The following is a 22,650-nucleotide window of genomic DNA, read 5'->3' as shown; positions in this document are numbered from 1 at the left end:
CAGATATTCTATGTTCAATTATGAATACGATGGGAAATAGCATTTGTTCTACAAGGATTAATTCCTCTCGAATACGAAAACAATAGGCTACGCTTAGATAATTATACTTCGCTGTTTGTAGAACCGCTACGAGTTTCGTAGCGATTTCGTAGCACTGCTACGAGATCTATAAATTTAGGTGGTTTCGTGTTATAAACTAGTTATAGCGTGGTTTATTTAAATGTTTCAATCACTTTCTCATACTAAGTAAATGGTTTGACTAAATAACTACATATAAATATGTTTTTGAAAAATCACTAATTAATTTCCAAATTTTAAAAGTGAAAATTTGTTTTTTTTTTATATGTTTTTGGAAACGCATAAAGTTAAAAGGAATTATATAATTTTACAGAAAATATCGCAGTACTAATACATTCTAATATGTAACACTCATAATATCTACCTGATACATTGAAAGACATAAAAAAACGCACGTAAAACGTTTAAAGGCTTCGGGGTCCACAAACCGAAAATTTTGAAATAACCTTTTTAAAAAGCTAAGCTTTAGGGGATTGTGTGCAAATTTAACCAAACAAAGGATGTAAACATTTGACCTTTATAAATCCTTAAAACCCGCTTAAAACAATTTCCAAAGTGACCTAAATGCGTAGATGCGGTCACAAACATTACCATACCCTACCGCATATAGCGGTACAGGCGAATATGTGCTTTATCGTTTTCGTGTAAGGTAAGAATCGTGGGAGGTAACAATACTCACGTCATTGTTGCCCCTACGTACTCTTATCCCGCGAAGCCGCGCAGATACCGCGCGAGTGTCGACCCGAACGCACGTACCCCATCGCACCCTTCCACCGCACCGGTGGAAACTAACCCCCATTTCCTTAAAAAAGTTACAGTGGATTTACTAAGAAAATACATCAAGCTCGTCGAGGAGAGATTTTTCCCGGGTAAGTCAATATAAGTTATTCTTGATTCGTATTTTTATGTTCTTATAAAATCCGTTTAACGAATTAATTGGTGGAATTTTGAATGGAAATTAACTGGTACGGTATTTTAATGCATTGAATTTTGATATTTACTCATTTGTGCTTATAATTCTTTTGTTAAATTAGAACAATGGTTTCTTGAAGCATTTTTGCGTTTAATTAATTAATTGGTGGAATTTTGAATGAAAATTAATTGGCAATGTATTTTACTGCATAAAATGTTTAAGCTGACTAATTTGTCCTCTAAATTCCTTTGTTATATTTGAACAATAGTTTCTTGTAGCAGTTTCTCGTTTAATAAATTAATTGGTGTAATTTTGAATGAAGATTAAGTGAAAATGGGAATTAAAACCCTAAATTTTTGAGATTACTGATTTTCTCTTATTACAAATATGTTTCTTACAGATAATATGATGATTTGAAACATTACTTTCGTGCTCACATAATTTCACGCTCAATAAATTATTAGGTAGAAAAATCAATAAATAATATATTTAATTTCCTTGAATTTTTGTGCTACTGATCCATTTATATTTTACGGTTATTATGGCAAATTGGTACGTTGGGTACATTTTCGTGTTTAAAAGATTCGCAACATTTTTTATTTGAGTTCTCCGATCAATTATACACGAGATTCTGTATAATCGATCGAATTAACCGTTTTTTTTATAAAAAACCAAAATATAATTGTATACACGCATAATTCTTTTTTTACGGGAAAAACATACTGCAGTCATATTTTTGCCTCTTCTTATTAAAATATGGTAATATAAATAATTTCGTAAAAAAGAATTCGTAAACTTTTTAATTATTTTAAATTAAGATAAACTCTTTAAAATGAAAAATAATTTAAATTATTTTAATGAACATTTTACAATATGTCCATTATATTAATACTATATACTCGTAATTAATATTATGAAAACGATACTTATTTTTGATGTTAACGCATTAAATAACTGCATAAGCTAAATATTGCCATACATTTGAAATCTCCCCAAATTTGAACACCTATTTGAAGCCGTTCTTAAGCCGTCAGTTTCAGTCAGAAAAATCCGATTTACAGGATTATCAATTCTCTGAAAGTTCTGAGTCTTGTAGTAAGATTCTAGATTTACTATAAGTTAGTATAAAACTGCTTTTAAAGAGTTATTTTTATTGGAGCCAGTACTTTATTGATTTCTTACCTAAGCTGAGATAATTTCAACTATTGTAAAATGAGAAAAATGTAGGGAATTAAAACATGTTTGTGACAGGACAATACAAGATAAAAAGTAACAGAACCCTTCGTAGTTCAAATCCAAGGGTACCACCGCCCCGCTTTTTGATGTGAAACATCTATAGCCGCACGTAAAACCAATTTCTGGCGTGGCGACGCATGCCGTGGCGACGATCGTCGCCGTCGCCACGCTATACGATGGTATATATATACAGTCTATATGCAGTAGTGTGTACGGTGTGGCGACGCGTCGCCAAGCGCAATCGACTGTGCGATTCTCTCCCACTCGATCATCGTAATATTTTATTTTATCATTATGACGTATTTAGTTCCTATCACAATATGTTCTTTCCTGCATATTACTTTTACAAAATAATGTCGATGTTTCACATCTGCCAGGCGTCCCGTGACGGCTCACATTTTTTTTTTAAAAGAATGCAATAGTTACTACGATCCATGGACACGTGTAACCAACCTCAGGTAACAGTCCTATCTGAGGTCGGTAACAGACCTCCTATCCTTGAAAACTAAGTTGGAACGTCTCGGATATGTATAATTCCTTTACCACACCCTTCAGAGCGAAACGTAGCAGAGCTGAACAATGTAGTTATTAGACAGAAAGGTGTGGCGGTAGTGCCTTCGGAGCCTAAATATAAAGGATTCTACGACTTCCCAAACCTATTTCTAGGGACAATTTTATAGGCAATAAAAGCAGTGTTAAGCGCTGCTGTATTCCGGTTTAAAGGGCGTGGTTAGGACCAGACACAATAACTTTAATCCGGTTGGTTACAGATTTCCATGTTCATTTACTATCAGTTGGACTGCATGCTCGTTTGCTACTTCTATATTATAAAACTAGATATTTACTTTAAAAAAACAATAAATTATTGCTTATAAATGTAGCCTATGTCACAATTTAGATGAACCCACCGACACCTCATATGCAAAACTCTGTCAATCCATTTGGACTGCAGGGCGTGACGTTGGCCGGGCGGTTCGAGCTCCCACTCTTGCCACCCGCGACCCCAGAAGCCCCCTTTTAGTCGCCTCTTACGACAGGCAGAGGATACCGTAGCCCTATTCTGGAACTACAGGGACAAATATGAGACATACATACTCTCGAATAACATTACCCTCCGCTGTCGAGTAAAGATTAGAATTACACGTCATACGGTATTTCAGCTTAATAACTTTATCTGCAACGCGCCACCTACCTTAAAGATGGATCGTACGTTTGGGGATGATTTTTATTTTGTTTTCGTATTTTATTTATGAGGTAGGAGCTCGAGTGAATATTAGATGCGTAAGGCTTTAAAGTGTTATAGTCCGCGTAAAACTGTTAGTCCGCTCTTAACTGGCGCTTCTGGATTCGAACACCAATGGGTTCTAGCTTAAAATCTAATGGGACATTAAGACTGTACCTACGACTAGTGTATTGATTGCAATATTTTCACCACTATTTTTCATTCTAAAATTATTATCTTTTATATTACTACTACTTTTTGCCCGCGGCTTCGCTGCGTTTAAAAGAAAATAATATGACATACTAACATACATAAAACAGAAAATTCGTACATTCATTGGAACGACAGTGGCGCCATCTGGCGAAAATTGGTCGTACCAACTCTGGAACCTTCGTGGGCTCATGAACAACAACTTTGATAAAGATCATCATTTGATCAAATGCATAGTTTACGATTCAATCCTTACTAATATCGATTAAAATAATAGATTTTTTTTGGTCCAAAAGATCGATTCTCCGATTAATCGATATTAGATCGAAATCCCTAGTTCCCGTGGGATTTCCGGTATAAAAACTATCCTATGTTCTTTCTCGGGTCTCAGACTATCTTTGTACAAAATTTCATTAAAATCGGTTCAGTGGTTTAGGCGTGAAGAAGAGACAACCAGACAGACAGACAAACATACAGACAGACAGAGTTACTTTCGAATTTATAATATTAGTAAGGATAAGGATTTCTAATATTCCTAGCTTTCGTCCCTAATATAATTCATAATTCATAATCTTTATTTAGTAAAGCTCATTAAACATCGCATCCCCAACTTTGTAAATAACTAATCAGGGACAATAAATAATGCTTAGTACTATAACAGACGAAGTCCCCGCTGTCGAGGGTGTTCGTACCCCACGTTGATATAAATAAACCTGCTTCCCTCGTTAGTTCCGACCCAATTCCCCCATGCTTCTTGGGCTTCAGTGATATTGAAATGGTAAAGTTTACGCTTTTTAAAGGTTTATGGAATATGGAATACGAATAGAACCCTTTGTGGTTCGACTCCGGTGGCACCACCGCCACACCTATTTCGGCATCATAACAGCAGTGTTGAGCGCTGCTTTGTTCCGGTTTGAAGGGTGTGGTAAGGGAGACAGACTTTTCCGAGGCGTTCCAGCTTAGTCCTTAGGCTAGGAGTAGCGGCGCATCTGATGCCAACCTCAGTTAGGAATATCTAATTCTACCTGGGGTTGATTACAGATGTCCATGGGCAGTAGCCATTACCAGGTGGACAACTCGTCTGCTACTCCTCTATTATAAAAAAAAAACTTGATAGTATCTTTATCGGTTCTGTAGCGATCTTTGATAAACATCAATAAAGCTTGCCAAAGCTTTTAACCAGAAAGTAAAACGATCTTTATTGAACATACATTACACTGGAAATGTATAAAATGTCGGCATTTCGAACGGTAACATTACCATGTGTTTTCAAAACATCCCAAAATTTTACTTACTCAATCTATTATTCTGTTCTGTTTGCTTCAGTAGACTGAGCAAACCTAACAATAAGTAAGTGCTCAATTCTTTTTGCTTCAGTAGACTGAGTAAACGTAACAATAAGTAAGTGCTCAAGTCTTTTTGTCTGCCTCACATGTTCGCAAAAAGGAGAGACAAAGCATAAAGCGCCATTTTGTCAATTTAGACATTTCATTTTACGGTACTGACACTATAGTTCTGATACAATCCGCTAGGGGCGCTGATTGGAAATTGTACGGGCAACACGTAAACAAATACCAAAACAGTCATATTTGCCAAAACGTAAAAACTCATGGTAAGGGTACTGAAATCGATCTGGGAGAATTGGCGTCGGTTGCGTATTGAATATTCAATGGGGTGCCATTGAATCATGTTACATATAAGTATTGGGTATTATGTACTGACTATCGGCAGATGTCCTGCATATCCTTATCCGTACTAATATTATAAATCTGAAAGTAACTCTATCTGTCTGTCTGTCTGGTTGTCTCTTCTTGACCACCACCACCACAACCACTGAACTGATTTCAATGAAATTTTGTACAAACATAGTCTGAGACCCGAGAAAGGACATAGGATAGTTTTTATCCCGGAAATCACACGGGAACTAGAGACTTAGACTAAGAGAGATCCTTACTAATATCGATTAAAATAATCGGAGAATCGATTATTTTAATCGATATTAGTAAGGATTAAATCGTAAACTATGCATTTGATCAAGTGATGATCTTTAGCAAAGTTATTGTCCATGAGCCCACGAAGGTTTCAGAGTTGGTACGGCCAACTTTCGCCAGATGGCGCCACTGTCATTCCAATGAAGGTACGAATTTTCAGTTTTATATATATTAGTATGTCGTATTATTTCCTTTTAAACGCGGGCGAAGCCGCGGGCAAAAACTAGTTTAAAATATAATGAGCATGCAGTCCACCTGATACGAGTAGTAAGTGACATTTGCCACCTATAAAATTTTCAATCATTTAAAGATAAGATTTGTAACTTGAGATCTGCTGCTGCTGCTCTGCTGCTTCTAAAGGCTAAGTTGGGACGCTTTTTATGTAGTCCATCTGATGGTTACTGCTGCCCATGAAAATCTGCAATCAATCTCAGATAATATTACTACCTAGATTAGAGGTTGGCTACAGGTACGTTGCTACCCCTAAATTGGAACACCTCGGATTAGTATGCCTCCCTTACCACACCCTTCAAAGCAGAACGCTGTCATAAGGCCGAAATAGGTGTGGCGGTGGTGCCATATTCGAACCATAAAGGGACCATTCTACCTTCGATTTAAAGTAACATTTTGAAAATAAAACAAAGCCAAACAACTATTTGCTTCACTAATCCATTACTGTTTAAGTTTTATCTTTATGACCACGTTTATGTCTTGTGGAGATCACATCAAGTGGTTTTAAAACTTGTTCCATTTCTTTAAGTAAGATGGATCTCGGGTATAGCTGGGGTATGAAGTTGTCAACGTTTACGACTCGGACTTAGGTTAAGGCTTCATACGGTTTTATCATAGAAGTAAAAGAAAAATAACGAAAGAGGAAGAAAAATAAAAAGAAGGAAAAATAAAGAAAAGACAGAAGAATTTCTTTTTTTTTATAATATAGGAGTAGCAGACGAGCATGCAGTCCACCTGATTGTAAGTGGCTACTGCCGCCCATGGACATCTCCAATCAATCCCAGACAGGATTAGATATACCTACCTGAGGTCGGTCACAGATGCGCCGCTACACCCGAGGACTAAGCTGGAACGCCTCGGAAAAGTATGTCTCCCTTACCACACCCTTCAAAACGGAATTAGCTTACCGATTTTCACCAAATTTTATATGCATATTCAGTAGGTCTAAAAATCGGTTACTATCTATTTTTCATACCCCTAAGTGATAAGGGTTGTTCACCCTTAACATTTTTTTATTTATATGGCAACACAAGGTTTGCCAGGTCAGCTAGTATAAATATAAAATTCAGTACGTGACGTCAAACAATAACTCAAAATGTGAGTAATTCCGTTAATTCCCTAAATACCCTCTAACATTGGAATTAGCACCCACTCAAGACAAATACCTACTTCTATCCGACATTCGACATTTCGTCCTCTGTTCACAGCAGGGTACGTTTATAGAGGTGCTGATTAACAAAAAAATTACAGATTAATATAAGACCAAAAGTCAAATAAATGTTATTTTGATAAAGCCACCGTAATTAGATATTTGTGCTCTTCTTAGCAGTGGGTACGTTTATAAAGGTACAGATTTATGAAAAACATAGGACTTAATATGACCAATCATGAAATAAATGTCTACGTTCATTCGACATTCAATATTTCGTTTTCTTTTCTTAGCAGTGGGTATGTTTATAGATGTGCCGAATAAATATGTGTAATATGTATACATAGTAAACACAGATAAAATTTAAATGACTGTCTGTAATGTCAAAATAACAGATTTTTACTAAATGCATATAAAAGTATATAATATACTGTTTGTTCTGGTTAAACTTCGAAACGGCTGGACCGATTTTGATGCAACTTTCATTTATCACTGATGTGATATGGCGTAACACAGGGTACTTTTATTTTAGGTAAACAATAAGAATTCCACACAAAAACAATAAAACACGTAATCTCGAGAGTATTATACTTTAGACCGCGGGGCATACTCGTATTAAATAAGGCCAATCAAGTAAATGTTCAGATTAACGGCTAATCCATTAGAAAACAGTCAACAGTGTAATTAGTAACTCAACACCAAAGTTATATAATGTTTTCGCAGTAATATAATATCTTGTTTTTGCCAACGAGGCCTAGGCTTAGGTAGCGTAGTAAAATAATAAGGCTATATTCTTAGCATTGGGTACGTTTATAGACAAGCTAAATTAATAATTTTTAATTTCATGCTTACTACTTTATCTTTCTTATTCATAATATATTCTAGCATCTTATTGGTAAGTAGAGATTAAAATTACATAATATTTGCGTGGTATGTAATATAATATTGGCATTTAGTATGTTTATAGACAAGCAGACATAATACAAAATATGATTTTGATATTTTCTACGCTCATAGTCTCTTAATTTTAATCTTTTGTGGATCTAGATTTTAATATATCGTAGATGGCATGGACACATGGACAAAAAAGAATACACAAAAATCTAGACCTAGAATTGAGAATAAAATTCAATATTATTATACAGACTGTTTGGCCGGGATTAGAACTCGGAGCCGTGTGTGCTCAATACGATTGTTTAACACGACCTCAGGTAGGAATATCTAATCCTATCTGGGGTTGATGACAGATGTCCATGGGCGGCAGTAGCCACTAACCATCAGGTGGACTGCATGCTCGTCTGCTACTCCTATATTATAAAAAAGTCGTCAATCTCGACATATATGAATTCAAAAAGTTTTTAAAAAATATTCAGTCATGTCATTTTCCCTTACCGTAAGCGTAGGTGCTGTCACCCTGTCCCTGTAGTTCCGGGACCAGAATAGGGCTACGGTATCCCCTGCCTGTCGTAAGAGGCGACTAAAAGGGGGCTTCCGGGGTTGCGGACGGCAAGAGTGGGAGCTCGAACCGCCCGGCCAGCAACCCCGGGATGGACGGCGGTATGTGTGGTCGCATACCGTCGTGAACACCAGATGGTGTGGTGAGTTTCAAGCTCACCTGGGCGGAGCCCGACGGGGCAACGCGCCAAGTGGACTCCGGTTGCGTTCCGTTGGAGATCCCGGAGTCCTCTATGCAGCGCCGAGGACGGCCACCGGGGGGGTTTTAGTGCGGTAAGAATCCCACATAACCCCGTGCCGCTCCCACGGCATAGGGTACCTTTTGAAGGTTTCCCCCTCGTCAACAAAAAAAAAAAAAAAAAAAAAAAAGGTGCTGTCACCCATTCGATTAAAATTGAAAACCTTTTGTAATTTAGAGTCAGATTCGTTTATAGAGTTGTTGATTTACTGAAGGTCAGGTATAAAATACTCATAACATGATCAAAATAGTTTTATTACTTTGAACTCTTAAATATTGAAGTTAACACCTACTCGATTAGAATGAAATATTTGTGAGCTATTTATAGCTACGAGCTCAGAGGAGTAGCTCGGAGGTAGCGGACCTCCGAGCTACCTACGAGCTACCTCCATTTGACATTTAGTTTATATTTTTAGCATTAGGTACAGTTATAGAGATGCTGAATAACGAAATTAAAATGGATCCACCCACTAAATTAATGTTTAAGCTAATTTTGTAAGCCCTCAAACGTTTAATTTATAACAGCAATGTTAAGCGCCGCTGTGTTCTGGTTTGAAGAGTGTAAGGTAGACATACTGTGTCGAGGCGTTCCAGCTTGGTCTCTTCAGGGGTAGGGCATGTGTGGCCAACATCTGGTGGAAATTTAATTCTATCTGGGGTTGATTACAGATGTCCATGGGCGACAATAGCCACTTACTAAGACTGCATGCTCGTCTGCCACTCCAACGCTAATGTTGCAAACTCATTATTTCTGAAAGACTATTTTATATAATAAAAGGATCAATAACAACTCCATTATTTATTTTCTCTGAAAATCCATTCTATAACATATTATTCTCTAAAACATATATTATCCTTCTTTATCTTGTGTATAAAATTCTCATGTCACAATGTTAGTTACCGTACTCCTCCGAAACGGCTTTACCGATTTGCACCAAATTTTATATGCATATTACGTAGACCGTAGAAGTGACCCGGGAAACGTTATGTTGCCATATAAATAAAAAAAAAATGTTAAGGGTGAACAACCCTTATCACTTAGGGGTATGAAAAATAGATAGTAGCCGACTCTCAGACCTACTGAATATGCATATAAAATTTGGTGAAAATCGGTAAAGCCTTTTCGGAGAAGTACGGTAACTAACATTGTGACACGAGAATTTTATATATAAGATTTGCCGTTTAATTGGGTACGCTTATAGAGGATCTGATTAACGAAATGAAATGTCAGATCCAATTTGAATAATTATCGCTAGAATAGGCCGTCCTTCGATTAGTCTGCCTACGAGATACATCGGAATTAGTTAGTTATCTAAATAACTAAGTTATATAAATAACTTTATTATCTAAATAACTTAGTTTTCTAAATTACATGGTAACCTAATTATCTAAATGTATCTTCGTATTTTGTTCCTACATTATAAGGTTAAAAGGGTGAATCTTTTTAGGGTTCCGTACCCAAAAACAAGTAGACCCTGTTACAAAAATGTTAAACCCTTTGTGGTTCGAGTACGGAAGTATACCGCCACACCTGTTTATTCGTAATAACAGCAGCATTAAGCGCTGCCTTATTTCGGATTGAAGGATGTGTGTGTTGACACACTTATCCCACGCTTTTGCATGTTGGTCGATCTTAGATAGAACTCAAATCCTATGAAATGAAATGAAATATGTTTACTTTGTATAGGCCAACGGCGGCACATACAAATTGTCAGTTACAATATTTTCTTAAACCACTACCGGATCGGAACGCGACCTCTATCTCGGTTTGATCGCAGATATACATGGACGGCGGTGGCCACTTATGATAGGTTGGAGTGCATGCTTACTAAACAAAAAACAATATGGAGAGATCAATGTCCAACAGTGAGACAAAAAATATTTAGCCAAAAGAAAATCTTTCTAAATTCCAACCAGCTTCTATATAATCGGACCTAACATACATTTCTACAGCATACCTAATTCTCAGTAGAATGTCATTGGTCCAGTGCCGCATTCATTCCGTGGTGAAACTGCATTGGCTATGGTCTGTCTACAAGTCTAGATTAAACTAAGTCTATATAGTTTCGTAGATTAGACGCTTGAATAGAGTTCTGTGTTCGGTATGTCAATGGGCTTTGAAGTCAATAGATTGGTAGCAAAGATTAAGTAATAAAATAGACTCTTAAAATAGATAATAATATTATTCTTGGTAAGGTAAAATACCAAGCAGGTAAAATAAAAAGCAGTGATAGCCTAGTGGTTATCACTCAGCCTCTTGATCGAGGGGTCCGAGGTTCAAATCCCAGGCACGCACCACTGGATTTTCAAATTTATGTGCGTATTGGTAATTAATTATCACTTGCTAAAACGGCGAAGATAAACATCGTGAGGAAACCTGCATACGTGAGAAATTAAAAAAAATATATATTTATCAAAGATATGTGAAGTCTACCAATACGCACTTGGCCAGCGCGGTAGACTATGGCCTAATCCTTTTCATTCTGAGAGGAGACCCGTGCCCAGCAGTGGGACAGTAATGGGTTGATGATATAGAGTTTTGTAGCTTAGACGCTTGAATAGAGTTCTGTGTTCAGTATGTCAATGGGTTTCGAAGTCAATAGATTGGTAGCAAAGATGAACTAATCGAATAGACTCGTAATAATAAATACGTATCAGTATAGGTTACGTTTAGTGATATGAATTTCGGTTCGTACTGGAGGACCGGGGTTCAACTCCCAGACTAGAAATTATATTTTCTTGAAATTATGACAATTAAAAAAAAACGTTACGAAATGTTTCAATAGCGAAGGAAAATATCGTAAGGAAATCTTTATGTCCGAAAGATTTTTTAATAAACTTTTCAATGTTACAAATCCTAATACTCTACGCCTAATACTAATCCTCTCTGGTAACGCATCAGTCAAAAAGATCTTATATATTATTTCAACTGAGGCAACAAAAGAAATATGTGCAAAGGCATTTTGTACAACCTTTATTGAAACGAGTTATACATGTGTAAAGTGTTCTATCCGGATGGAAACTAATTAGTTAATTAACAGTTCCATTAACAGGAACACCGCATCATTTGTATTTAACTACCAAATGAACTGGTATTGTTTTGTGGGTAATGAACTAAATCATCACTTTGAATCGGAATAGATATCTAAATTGTATAATATGAAATATCTAATGTTATACAATGTTTTTATAATATAGGAGTAGCAGACGAGCATGCAGTCCACCTGATGGTAAGTGGCTACTGCCGCCCATGGACATCTGTACTCAACCCCAGATAGGATTAGATATTCCTACCTGAGGTCGGCCACAGATGCGCCGTTACACCTGAGGACTAAGCTGGAACGCCTCGGAAAAGTCTGTCTCTCTTACCACACCCTTCAAACCGGAACACAGCAGCGCCTAACACGGCTGTTATTAGGTAGAAAAAGGTGTGGCGGTGATGCCACCGAAGTCGAACCACAAAGAATTCTACCACCTTCAAATGTATAAGATATCAAAATTTATCATGAAGATGGGATAATAAGTGTTTTCTCGACTGTTTGGGTGGTTTAAGGGTTAAGATAAAGGCTGAGTCTATTAATACGGTTACCGTACGAATAATTTATAATTATTAATACGGGTACTGGACAAACAATTTATTATTATCCGATTCGAACCGGTAGATTTTGAGAAATCTCAAAAAAAGTACAAAAAATTTTTTTTTTGAAATGTTGTTTTTTAATAACTTTAAAAAAAAAAAAAACCTAACCTAACCTAACCTAACCAATTGAATAAATGTACGAATAAATATATTAAAAAAAAAAAAAACTAACCTAACCTAACCAATTGAATAAATGTACGCATAAATATATTTAAAAAAACAATTGAATTTGTCACATTGTTTAAAGAAAAAAAAAATTGAATAAATGTACGAATAAATATATTTAAAAAAAAATTGAATAACTGTACGAATAAATATAATTTATTAGTCCAGTACCTGTACAAATAGTCACATTGTAAGATAAAACCTTTAGAAGCTACGTGTATGTTACAAATTCTTTTAACCCATTTCTCTACATGAATTTCACAAGAAAAAAAACAACTAAAGATTGGGACAAATCCATTTTTCAAAAATACATCTACAACTCATTTTCAAAACATTCCTAGTCACTAATGTAATTGGAACTAAATAAATTCGAGGCAGCGCACGAGCTAATAAAATTATTTACACCGCACGTGACGGGAACGTAAAACGAATGTCGTCTCGTTCACGTCTCGTGACAGTAATTCAATAATGAAGTTGATATAGGAATCTGAGATACTCTTGTTGTATATAAAAGGTATGATATTTATAAGGGTCATACGTAAGACAGTTCACGTAAGCGACTATTGCGGACTGTCTTCGCATGTTGTCAGAAACTGTTTTTTACTGTTGGCGACTGTCATAGCCTGTCGTCAAGGACTGTCGCCGAGTGTCGGTTCGTTTGTCAAGAACAACTGTTTCTGACAGTCGTCAACTATCACTGCCTGTCGTCAGCAACTGTTTCTGATTGCCATCGACTATGACCGCATATCGTTAGCAACTGTTTTCGACAGTCGTCGACTGTTATCATTTGTCGTTAGCAACTTTACGCGACTGTCGTCGACTGTTACCGCCTGTTGTTAGCAATTGTTTTCGACTTTCGTCGCCTGTCGTTGGCAACTGTTACCGACTGTCATCAACGACATTCTATAGATAAGCTGACGAGCTTTTGCCCGCGGCTTCGGTCGCGTTACGAAGTAATATTTTCATCCCCTATTTTATCCCCTTGGGGAAAGAATTGATCAAAATCCTTTCTTAGCGGATGCCTACGTCATAATATCTACCTGCATGCCAAATTTCAGCCCGATCCGTCCAGTGGTTTGGGTTGTGCGTTGATAGATAACTATGTCTGACAGTCACCTTTGAGTTATATATATTTAGATTGTACTTCTTATGTCTCTTTCTTAAGTTTTTATTGTATAAGTGTTGAACGACAATCCGTAAGACTATCCCCTTAAAGGGTTATTATTATCCTTCCCCATGAAGAACATAATGTACACCAGGGGAAAGCAACACGGATGCATTCAGAAAGACATGTACAAGTTAATACTTACTCGTATGAGCTACCAGTAACTTATACATTTTGTTAAAAGAAATATATTGATGAGACTACAAAGACTTTTCTATAAACATCTCCGGAATTTATCATCATTTATGATGACCGACCAGTGTAAGCCTATCTCGAAACAACAACCATTCTTCATTATTTCCCAATTATTTCGCCATTTTATCTCTCAAACACAAGACAGAGAAACGTACTACGTTTAATGTTTTTCGCTTCAACAATGTTCTTCTATTTGGACTTTAATTAAATTTCATGTCAACAAGACTTTTGGAGAAATTTAAGGAGAAAATTGGATACATTTGAGAATTGCTGTGTGACTGTTAAAAGATGTTATCTTTGTATTTAATATGTTAAGTTTTTGTTGTTAGACTCCGGCGGCACCACCGTCACACCTATTTCTGACTTATAACAGTAGTGCCATGTGCTTATGTAGGTTTCAGGTTAAGAAGAGTATTTTAGGAAGGATTTTTCTTATTTATAATATAATAGCACATACAGCACTGTTAAGTTTTGCTGTGTTTTGGTTTGAAGGGTGTGGTAAGGGAGACATACTTTTCCGAGGTGTTCCAGCTTAGTTGTCAGAAGTAGCGGCGCACCGGTGGCCGACTCCATGGTAGAAATATTTAATTCTACCTGGGGTTGATTATAGATGTCCGTTGGCAGTAGCCACTTACCATCAGGTGGACTGCATGCTCGTCTGTTAATCCCATATTATAAAAACAAAGGTATTGTGATTCGACTCCGGCGGCACCACCGTCACACCTATTTCTGATTAATAACAGTATTGCCATGCGCTTATGTAAATGTATGTTTCATGTTAAGAAGAGTATTTTAGGAAGGATTATTCTTTATAATAAATTAATAAATAAACGGTTTCTACACTCACAGCCCCACACTACGATGCCCTGTGTCGTGGGTGCCATGGACACACACATAGACAAATACACAAACACCCAGACCCAGAAACAGAAATCTAAATTCATCATTTAAATATCTGTCTGGCCGGGGATCGAACCCGGCACCCTTTGCAGGTCAGACCGGTATGGTGACCGCTCCGCCATGCGGGTCGTCAAATAACGTAGTAGACGGTCACAGGTGCTTTGTCACCCTTGAAGGCTGTGAATCAATATTTCATCCCAGAAAAGCTAAATTAGATTAGCGAAGTTGATTGTATATTAACATATTTTGCTGACGTATACGTATTTCAGTTACAGTTTTCGTTCGCTAGTTTCACCCCGGAATATATTGAAAATCAATTTTTAGGCCTCGGTTTTTTTGAGAATAGATTTATCACACTTCGATTCGAATCTATCTTTTTCGGAAAGAATCGCCCTCCCTATCTATGTGGAGTCGAGTACAGTTCCCCTACCATGAGTTTTTACGTTTTGACAAAAATGACTGTTTTGGTATTTGTTTACGTATTTGCCCATATAATTTCCAATCAGCGCCCCTAGCGGATTGTATCAGAACTATAGTGTCAGTAACGTAACATTAAATCTCTAAAATCACAAATGGCGCTTTATCTTTTTGCGAACATGTGAGGTAGACAAAAATACTTGCGCACTTACTTATTGTTACGTTAACTCAGTCTACTGAAGCAAACGGAACAGAATAATGTATTGAGTAAACGTAACGTAAAAATGTGGGATGTTTTGAAAACTCTTGGTATGGGTACAGATGTCTGTATTCATCAATAACTTACCATCAGGTGGACCGCATGCTTATACTTTTTTTTTATTATAATATAGGAGTAGCAGACGAGCATGCAGTCCACCTGATGGTAAGTGGCTACTGCCGCCCATGGACATCTGTAATCAACCCCCGATAGGATTAGATATTCCTACCCGAGGTCGGCCACAGCAGCGCCTAACACTGCTGTTATTAGGTAGAAATAGGTGTGGCGGTGGTGCCGCTGGAGTCGAACCACAAAGGGTTCTATCACCTTCAAACTATACTGCAATTCCATAAAAACACTATAGCTGCTTATCAATACCAGTTATAAAACTTTATTCGTTAACCAAATAGCGTAACTTTAACCATAAATGGTTATGGTATGGGCGTACCAAACTTTGTGAACCGAGTTTGTTTTTTATTTCACTGCTTATGTATATTTTGACCCCACTGCGGAGGGTAATGTGTTTTGAGTTATGTTTCATTATTTGGCCAACAGCCCAAATGGTTTGACAAATTATAACATTTGAGGTGTCGTTGGATTGAGTGAGTGAAATGATATAGGTATATATATGTATATAAATGTATAAATATGTTCGAAAAAAACATATCCCTCCGCAGTCGTGTAAAAATGAAAAAAATACCTTCCTTTTAGCGCAGTCGTGTAAAAATCAAGGCTCACTTTGTATTTGAACTGAAAATTTAAAGGTAAAAATTTTATAGCCATTTTATTTCCTTACACTCTCTTACTCTTTTATTTAAGGTAGAACTTACCATTCTTTTAAATTTTATTTATTTTAATAAATTCGTTACATTTGAACCGAAAATTTACAGGTAGAAATTTATACCATTGAGTTTTATTTTATTTATTTTAGTCATGTATAGATTTCTAGCGACTAAGGAGTGGGGAAAAGGCAGTCCGCCCAGGGCCCCCGGTCCTAGGGGCCCCCAAGCACAGTTGCTAAAAAAGGGTCGTCAGATCCAAACAATCTGGCAATGTTTACAAATCAGCGAAAAAACATTTATTTTTGTATAATCAACGCAAACAACTTTTTAATCTGGGGGCCTCACTTAATATTTCCGCTCCGGGCCCCTGACGATCTTAGTCTGCCACTGGTATAGATTGAGGTAAGCTTTTGAATTTACACAATTAAAGGACCTTTTAATTATTTTTGTACCGATCTCCCTAATGGAACTGTTTTAATGAGGTTGAACAAATTAAGATCTTTCCGAAGGATTCTTAATTAGTTTTCTTTATTTCTCTTGAGGCGTATTAATTAATTTTGTATGACTACTAGCAGGCTCGTGACTTATTCATGAATATTAATAATAATGCTGGGAGGCTGAAAATTTTGAACTATTTATTATTAGTGTGATTTTTTTAATATAAGAAAAAAATGTCGACAGAAACAACAATATTTATGTATTATATTATATACACACATACAGATACACAAACATACATACCTACATACAAACATACATACATTCTATTACTTTGTCTCGAGCCTAGAGAGTTCAATGGATTTAATGTATGAGTTATCATATTACGAGTATGTTAAAATCCGTCAAGTTGTTTTGGTCTGCAAGGCGTGCTAAAATATTAGACATAGGTACATACATATGTAAGCTTCAAAAACATTACACTGTGCAGTTATAAAAACATGAGCTTTTTGCTAAGCCTTCTCTGACGTCCGAGTACGTCTGTCACAGGACTCTACCTTTTAATCCGTGATTGGTAGACAGTTTAATTGTTTTTTCAATATTATAGCACCTATGTTGTATTGAAGGTGGTAGAACCCTTTGTGGTTCGACTCCGGCGGCACCACCGCCACACCTATTTCTACCTAATAATAGCAGTGTTAGATGCTGCTGTGTTCCGGTTTGAAGGGTGTGGTAAGGGAGACATACTTTTCCGAGGCTTTCCACCTTAGTCTTCAGGGGTAGCGGCGCATCTGTGGCCGACCTTAGGTGGGAATATCTAATCCTATCTGAGGTTGATTACAGATGTCCATGGGCGGCAGTAGCCACTTACCAAAAGGTGAACTGTATGGTCGTCTGCTACTCCTATATTATAAAAAAATAAAATAAAAAACCTATGTACTACAGCTGCTATAATCATCATCACCGTCATCAACCCATTACTGTCCCACTGCTGGGCACGGGTCTCCTCTCATGATGAGAAGAATTAGGCCATAGTCCACCGCGCTGGCCAAGTGCGTATTGGTAGAGTTCACATACATTTGAGATTTTTTTATAGATCTCTCAGGTACGCAGGTTTCCTCACGATGTTTTCCTTCACCGTTTAGCAAGTGATAATTAATTTCTAATACGCGCATAACTTTAAAAAATCAGAGGTGCCTGGGATTTGAATCTCGGAACCCTCGATCGAGAGGCCGAGTTTCTTAACCACTAGGTTATGACTGCTAGCTGGCATAATAACAAATATTAAAAAAAGGGAAGTTGATGGTACGTAATCCTCTGTAAACGACTTCGACTTACACTTAGCCATTTTTAAAACATGACTTGTACAACGAGTATTACAATGACAGCCTTGAGTAATTTATATTTGAACTACTATATACAATTCTAAGTATCCAAACTTCAAAATATTTTTCGAGACCCCAAAAACGAGACACGAAACAATTTCAATGCGGTGGCCCGAAACAAAACCGCCTAAGTATCATTTCGGTAACTTTACCCGAGTCGTTCAAAGTTTCAACCATCGGCCTGAAATGCTTAGAACTTTTGGTTTAAGCTTCAGTTACACATTTTTTATAAAACTTTCTTGTTTTTTGGTTCTGTTTAAATTATAAGTTGTTTAGCCACGTAGTACAGTGGTCACTAAATCGGTGTGATGCATAAGTTCAGGGTTCGATTCCCTGTTAAGATGTCATCTAAATTATGAAATTAGGTTTTTGGGTCTTTATTTTTTGTATTCTATGTTGAATGTGTGGTCAAGGCGTATCGTTAAGGGGTTATAGTGTGGGAATAAATAAAAAAAAATATATATCTTTAGATAGATTATTTTCAAAATCAACAAAACTTCTGTCAAGAATTGAATCTGAGACTCTAAATGGTCGAAAGTACTTAGAAATACAGTTTGTTATCTAAATATATATAACTCAAAGGTGACTGACTGACATAGTGATCTATCAACGCACAGCCCAAACCACTGGACGGATCGGGCTGAAATTTGGCATACAGGTAGATGTTATGACGTAGGCATCCGCTAAGAAAGGATTTTGATCAATTCTACCCCTAAGGGGATAAAATAGGGCATGAAAATATTACTTCGTAACGCGAGCGAAGCCGCAGGCAAAAGCTTGTTTTTCATAATCCAAATCACAAAAAAGAACCAAAAAATAAAGTCAGTTCTATTTTTTTGGTATATTCACTGCGAAATTAAGCTCGCATTGCAGTTTCATTTTACCTTCATTACATCTTCATTATCGCATCTCCCTAGAGATCCAACAAGAATGTCTTGCAATTGTTCTTCGGAATTAGTCCTGTATTTCGGACCAAGAAAATGAAAGAAACACTCGTAGTACGGTAATTGGCTCTTTGTTAGTTAGGTTGCCTAGTTGGGAGTCGAATCCGAGACATTACATTTTCTTGTGAAATAAATAATAGAATAATCAAGCCAATATAAAACAAGACGTATTTTTCAAAACCAGCAATTTTCATTTAATATGTAGATAGAAGACTGCGATTGACAGATTATAAACTTATGAAACAAAAATACTTAACTTTTTTTTCAAAAACTAAAAATTATGGCGATAGCATCAGACTGTGCTAATGCGGAAACACAAATATTTTTCAAAAAAAAAAAAAAAATTATAAGCTACACTCAAATTCATTCTGACGTCATTACATCTTCATTAGCACATCTCCCTAGAGGTCTAACAAGAATGTCTTGCAATTGTTCCTCAGAATTAGTCCTTAGTCTTTCCGCCCAAGCAAATTAAAGAAACACCGTAGTACCCTTAATTAGCTCTTTGTAGTCAGGATGTAATAGCGGCTAGCGCCTTAATAATGTAGTCGCTAAAACTACGAAGAAGTTACTGCTATTTAATTCATACTGTACCAACAAGAACCAACCAAGTACCAATTAGAAATTAATTGTCACTTGCACAAACGATGAAGGAAAACATCGTGAGCAACTTACACCTGAGAAATTTAAAAAAAATAGTATGTGAAGTCTACCAATACGCACTTGGCCAGCGGTGGACTATGGCCTTATTCTTCTCATTCTGAGAGGAGACTCGTGGCCAGAAGTAGGACAATAATGGGTTGATGATGATGACGATGTACCAACAGTAGTAGTAATAGACTTGTCCTTAAATAATTAAAAAAAATTAAACAGTTAAAGAGATATTGTTTTTAAAATTGAAGTAGGAAATAAGGCTTTGATTTTTTATAATATTGAAGTAGGACACAAGTATGCATCCACCTGATGGTACGTGGCTACTGCCGCCCTTGGACATCTGTATTCAACCCCAAATAAGATAAGATTCCTACCTGTCAGATACAAATGTGCCGCTACATCTGAGGACTAAGCTGGATTGCTTCGGAAACGGATGTCTCCTTTACCACACCTTAAATCAGAACACAACAGCGCAGGTCAATGTTGTTGTTTTTAGGCAGAAATACGTGTGACGGTGGTGCCGCCGGAATCGAACGACGGAGATTTCTAACATCTTCATCTTTTTCACTACACTAAAACCAAATACTTATATAGAACTAGTTTTTGCCCGCGGCTTCGCCCGCGTTTAAAAGAAAATAATATTTGCTAAAGGTCATCACTTGATCAAATGCATAGTTTACGATTCAATCCTTACTAATATCGATTAAAGTAATCGATGTTTTGGGTCCAAAAGATCGATTCTCTGATTAATCGATCTTAGATCGCCATCCCTAGTTCCCGTGGGATTTCCGGGATAAAAACTATCCTATGTCCTTTCTCGGGTCTCAGACTATCTTTGTAAAAAATTTCATTAAAATCGGTTCAGTGGTTTGGGCGTGAAGAAAAGACAACCAGACAGACAGACAGACAGACAGAGTTACTTTCGGATTTATAATAAATAAATATATAAATATATAAATATAAATATAATTATATATATAAATATATAATATTAGTATATTAGTAAATTAGTAATATTAGTAATTAGTATATTAGTATAGTAAATAGTAAATAGTAAAATAGTAATAGTAAATAGTAATAGTAAATAGTAAATAGTAAGGAAGTAAGGATTAGGACTTTTTGCTACGATAAAACCAAAAACTTAAAATTTTTTTACTCCACTAATACCAACCCCTAAATTATGTTTTACTAACGTAACTGTTTTGCATGTTAAAATAATTTAACTAAAATTACATTATGCAGAGGTTGTTCAACTCCATAAAATGATTAGTGGGAAAATTCAATTAATTTGAAACGGGGAAGGCTTCCTGAAATTAAATGCATTTCAGGAACAACACGCCACATCGGGCTACAGCACTTTGATAATGGCGAAATATTTTGTTATGAATTTCCGGGGTATTTTGATAAAATGTACTGTACATGAAATATACTGAATTTGTACCTAATATAATGTGTGATGATGATAAATTGGAAAATTTGATTACTTTAGTTAATAAATGATAACAATTATTAAATAAGGGAAATATAATAGTAACAAAGGTGGTACAAAGGTAAAGGTGGTAGAACCCTTTGTGGTTCGACTTCGGCGGCACCATCGCCTATTTCTGCCTCATAACAGCAGTGTTAAGCGCTGCTGTGTTCCGGTATGAAGTGTGTGGTAAGGGAGACAGACTTTTCCGAGGTGTTCCAGCTTAGGCCTCAGGTGTAGCGGCGCATCTGTGGCCGACCTCAGGTAGGAATATCTAATCCTATCTGTGGTTGATTACAGATGTCCATGAGCGGCAGTAGCCACTTACCATCAGGTGGACTGCATGCTCGTCTGCTACTCCTATATTATAAAAAAAAAACAAAATAACTCATCGATTAATAATATAGCCTTCCTACTCCTACTACTACTCTCCAACAATTTTGGTGAATCCAACGACACTTCAACTTTAACCTTAACATGAAAATAAATAAAGACTCTCGAAAAACTCGAAAAACATTACTCCATCGAGCAAATAAAAGAAGACAGAAAGAAGTACAGTTAAAAAGCAGCACAACAATATAACAGACATTATAAAATGAAACTAATTATATCTTAGTTATAAAAAATCAAACTACTTAAAAATAATTAAATGAAAAGTGCCAAAGAAGTTTTAAAAACAAACTTTTTCGCTATTCTCTATAAAATCTTTCCATTTGATAACTCTATCATTTAGGCGCCTTAAAAATAATAGTTCCACCATCTTGGGGCATCCACCATGTTGGATTTAGAATGACGTCACGATGCTACCACGCATAGTAATTCAAACCAATCGTATATAGAATATTTCGGCTTAATTTTTTGAGATGGTTTAAAATAGTTGGCAACTTAAATAAAAACTTGTAAAAAGCAGTTCAAAGCGCCCACAACGCACTTTATGGCCACTTAATATTATCGTTATGACAATATATCAGTCTGGGAAGTGGAAATAAAGGAAATAGAAACAGGGAAGTGTAACTTGGAATGCTTCCAACAGCACCGCAGCCATTAGTGGGGTCGGTGGCCGTATGCGCTTGCTTCATGCGATTTATTGTTAGGCTTAGGACATTCATGGTTTTTGTTGTGTAGATCTGGGTATAGAAGCAATAGAGCTGGCATTCTTTGAGATTCAAACACATTTCTCATTCTTGTCAGGATTGATGCATTATCGATATGCAAAGTTAAGCAACGTTGAGCGTGGTTCGGAATTGGATGGACCAATGGTCAAATCTATACTATCCCACTGCTGGGCACGGGTTTCCTCTCATCGTGAGGAGTGTCTGTCTCTCAGAATGAGAAGATTTTACGTCATAGTCCACAGCACGTGCAAATTGGTAGACTTTACATACCTTTGACAACTTTTTTGATTTCCTAGGTATGTAGGTCTTTAGCATGTTTTACTTCACAGTTGCAGCAAGTGATAATTAATTTCTAATACACATCATCATCATCATCATCATTATCTTCAACCCATTCGT

The 22,650-nt window shown here is 36.5% G+C and overlaps 1 protein-coding gene across 1 annotated transcript in view; it reads left to right on the top strand.

Moving 5' to 3' along the window:
- The first annotated feature begins 811 nt into the window (after positions 1–811).
- The window catches only part of LOC140745863 (uncharacterized), a 150,395-nt gene continuing 128,556 nt past the window's right edge, over positions 812–22,650 (top strand). Inside the window, exon 1 of the mRNA XM_073077795.1 lies at positions 812–947. The gene's annotated coding sequence lies outside the window, so the exon portion shown is untranslated. The remainder of the gene's footprint in view (positions 948–22,650) is intronic.

This window comes from Epargyreus clarus, unplaced genomic scaffold, assembly GCF_041222505.1.
Source record: "Epargyreus clarus isolate Ecla_fem2 unplaced genomic scaffold, WU_Ecla_fem_2.2 ptg000011l, whole genome shotgun sequence".
Classification (NCBI taxonomy): domain Eukaryota; kingdom Metazoa; phylum Arthropoda; class Insecta; order Lepidoptera; family Hesperiidae; genus Epargyreus; species Epargyreus clarus.
Note: the sequence above shows the minus strand (reverse complement) of the source record. Positions and strands in the feature narration are given on the sequence as shown.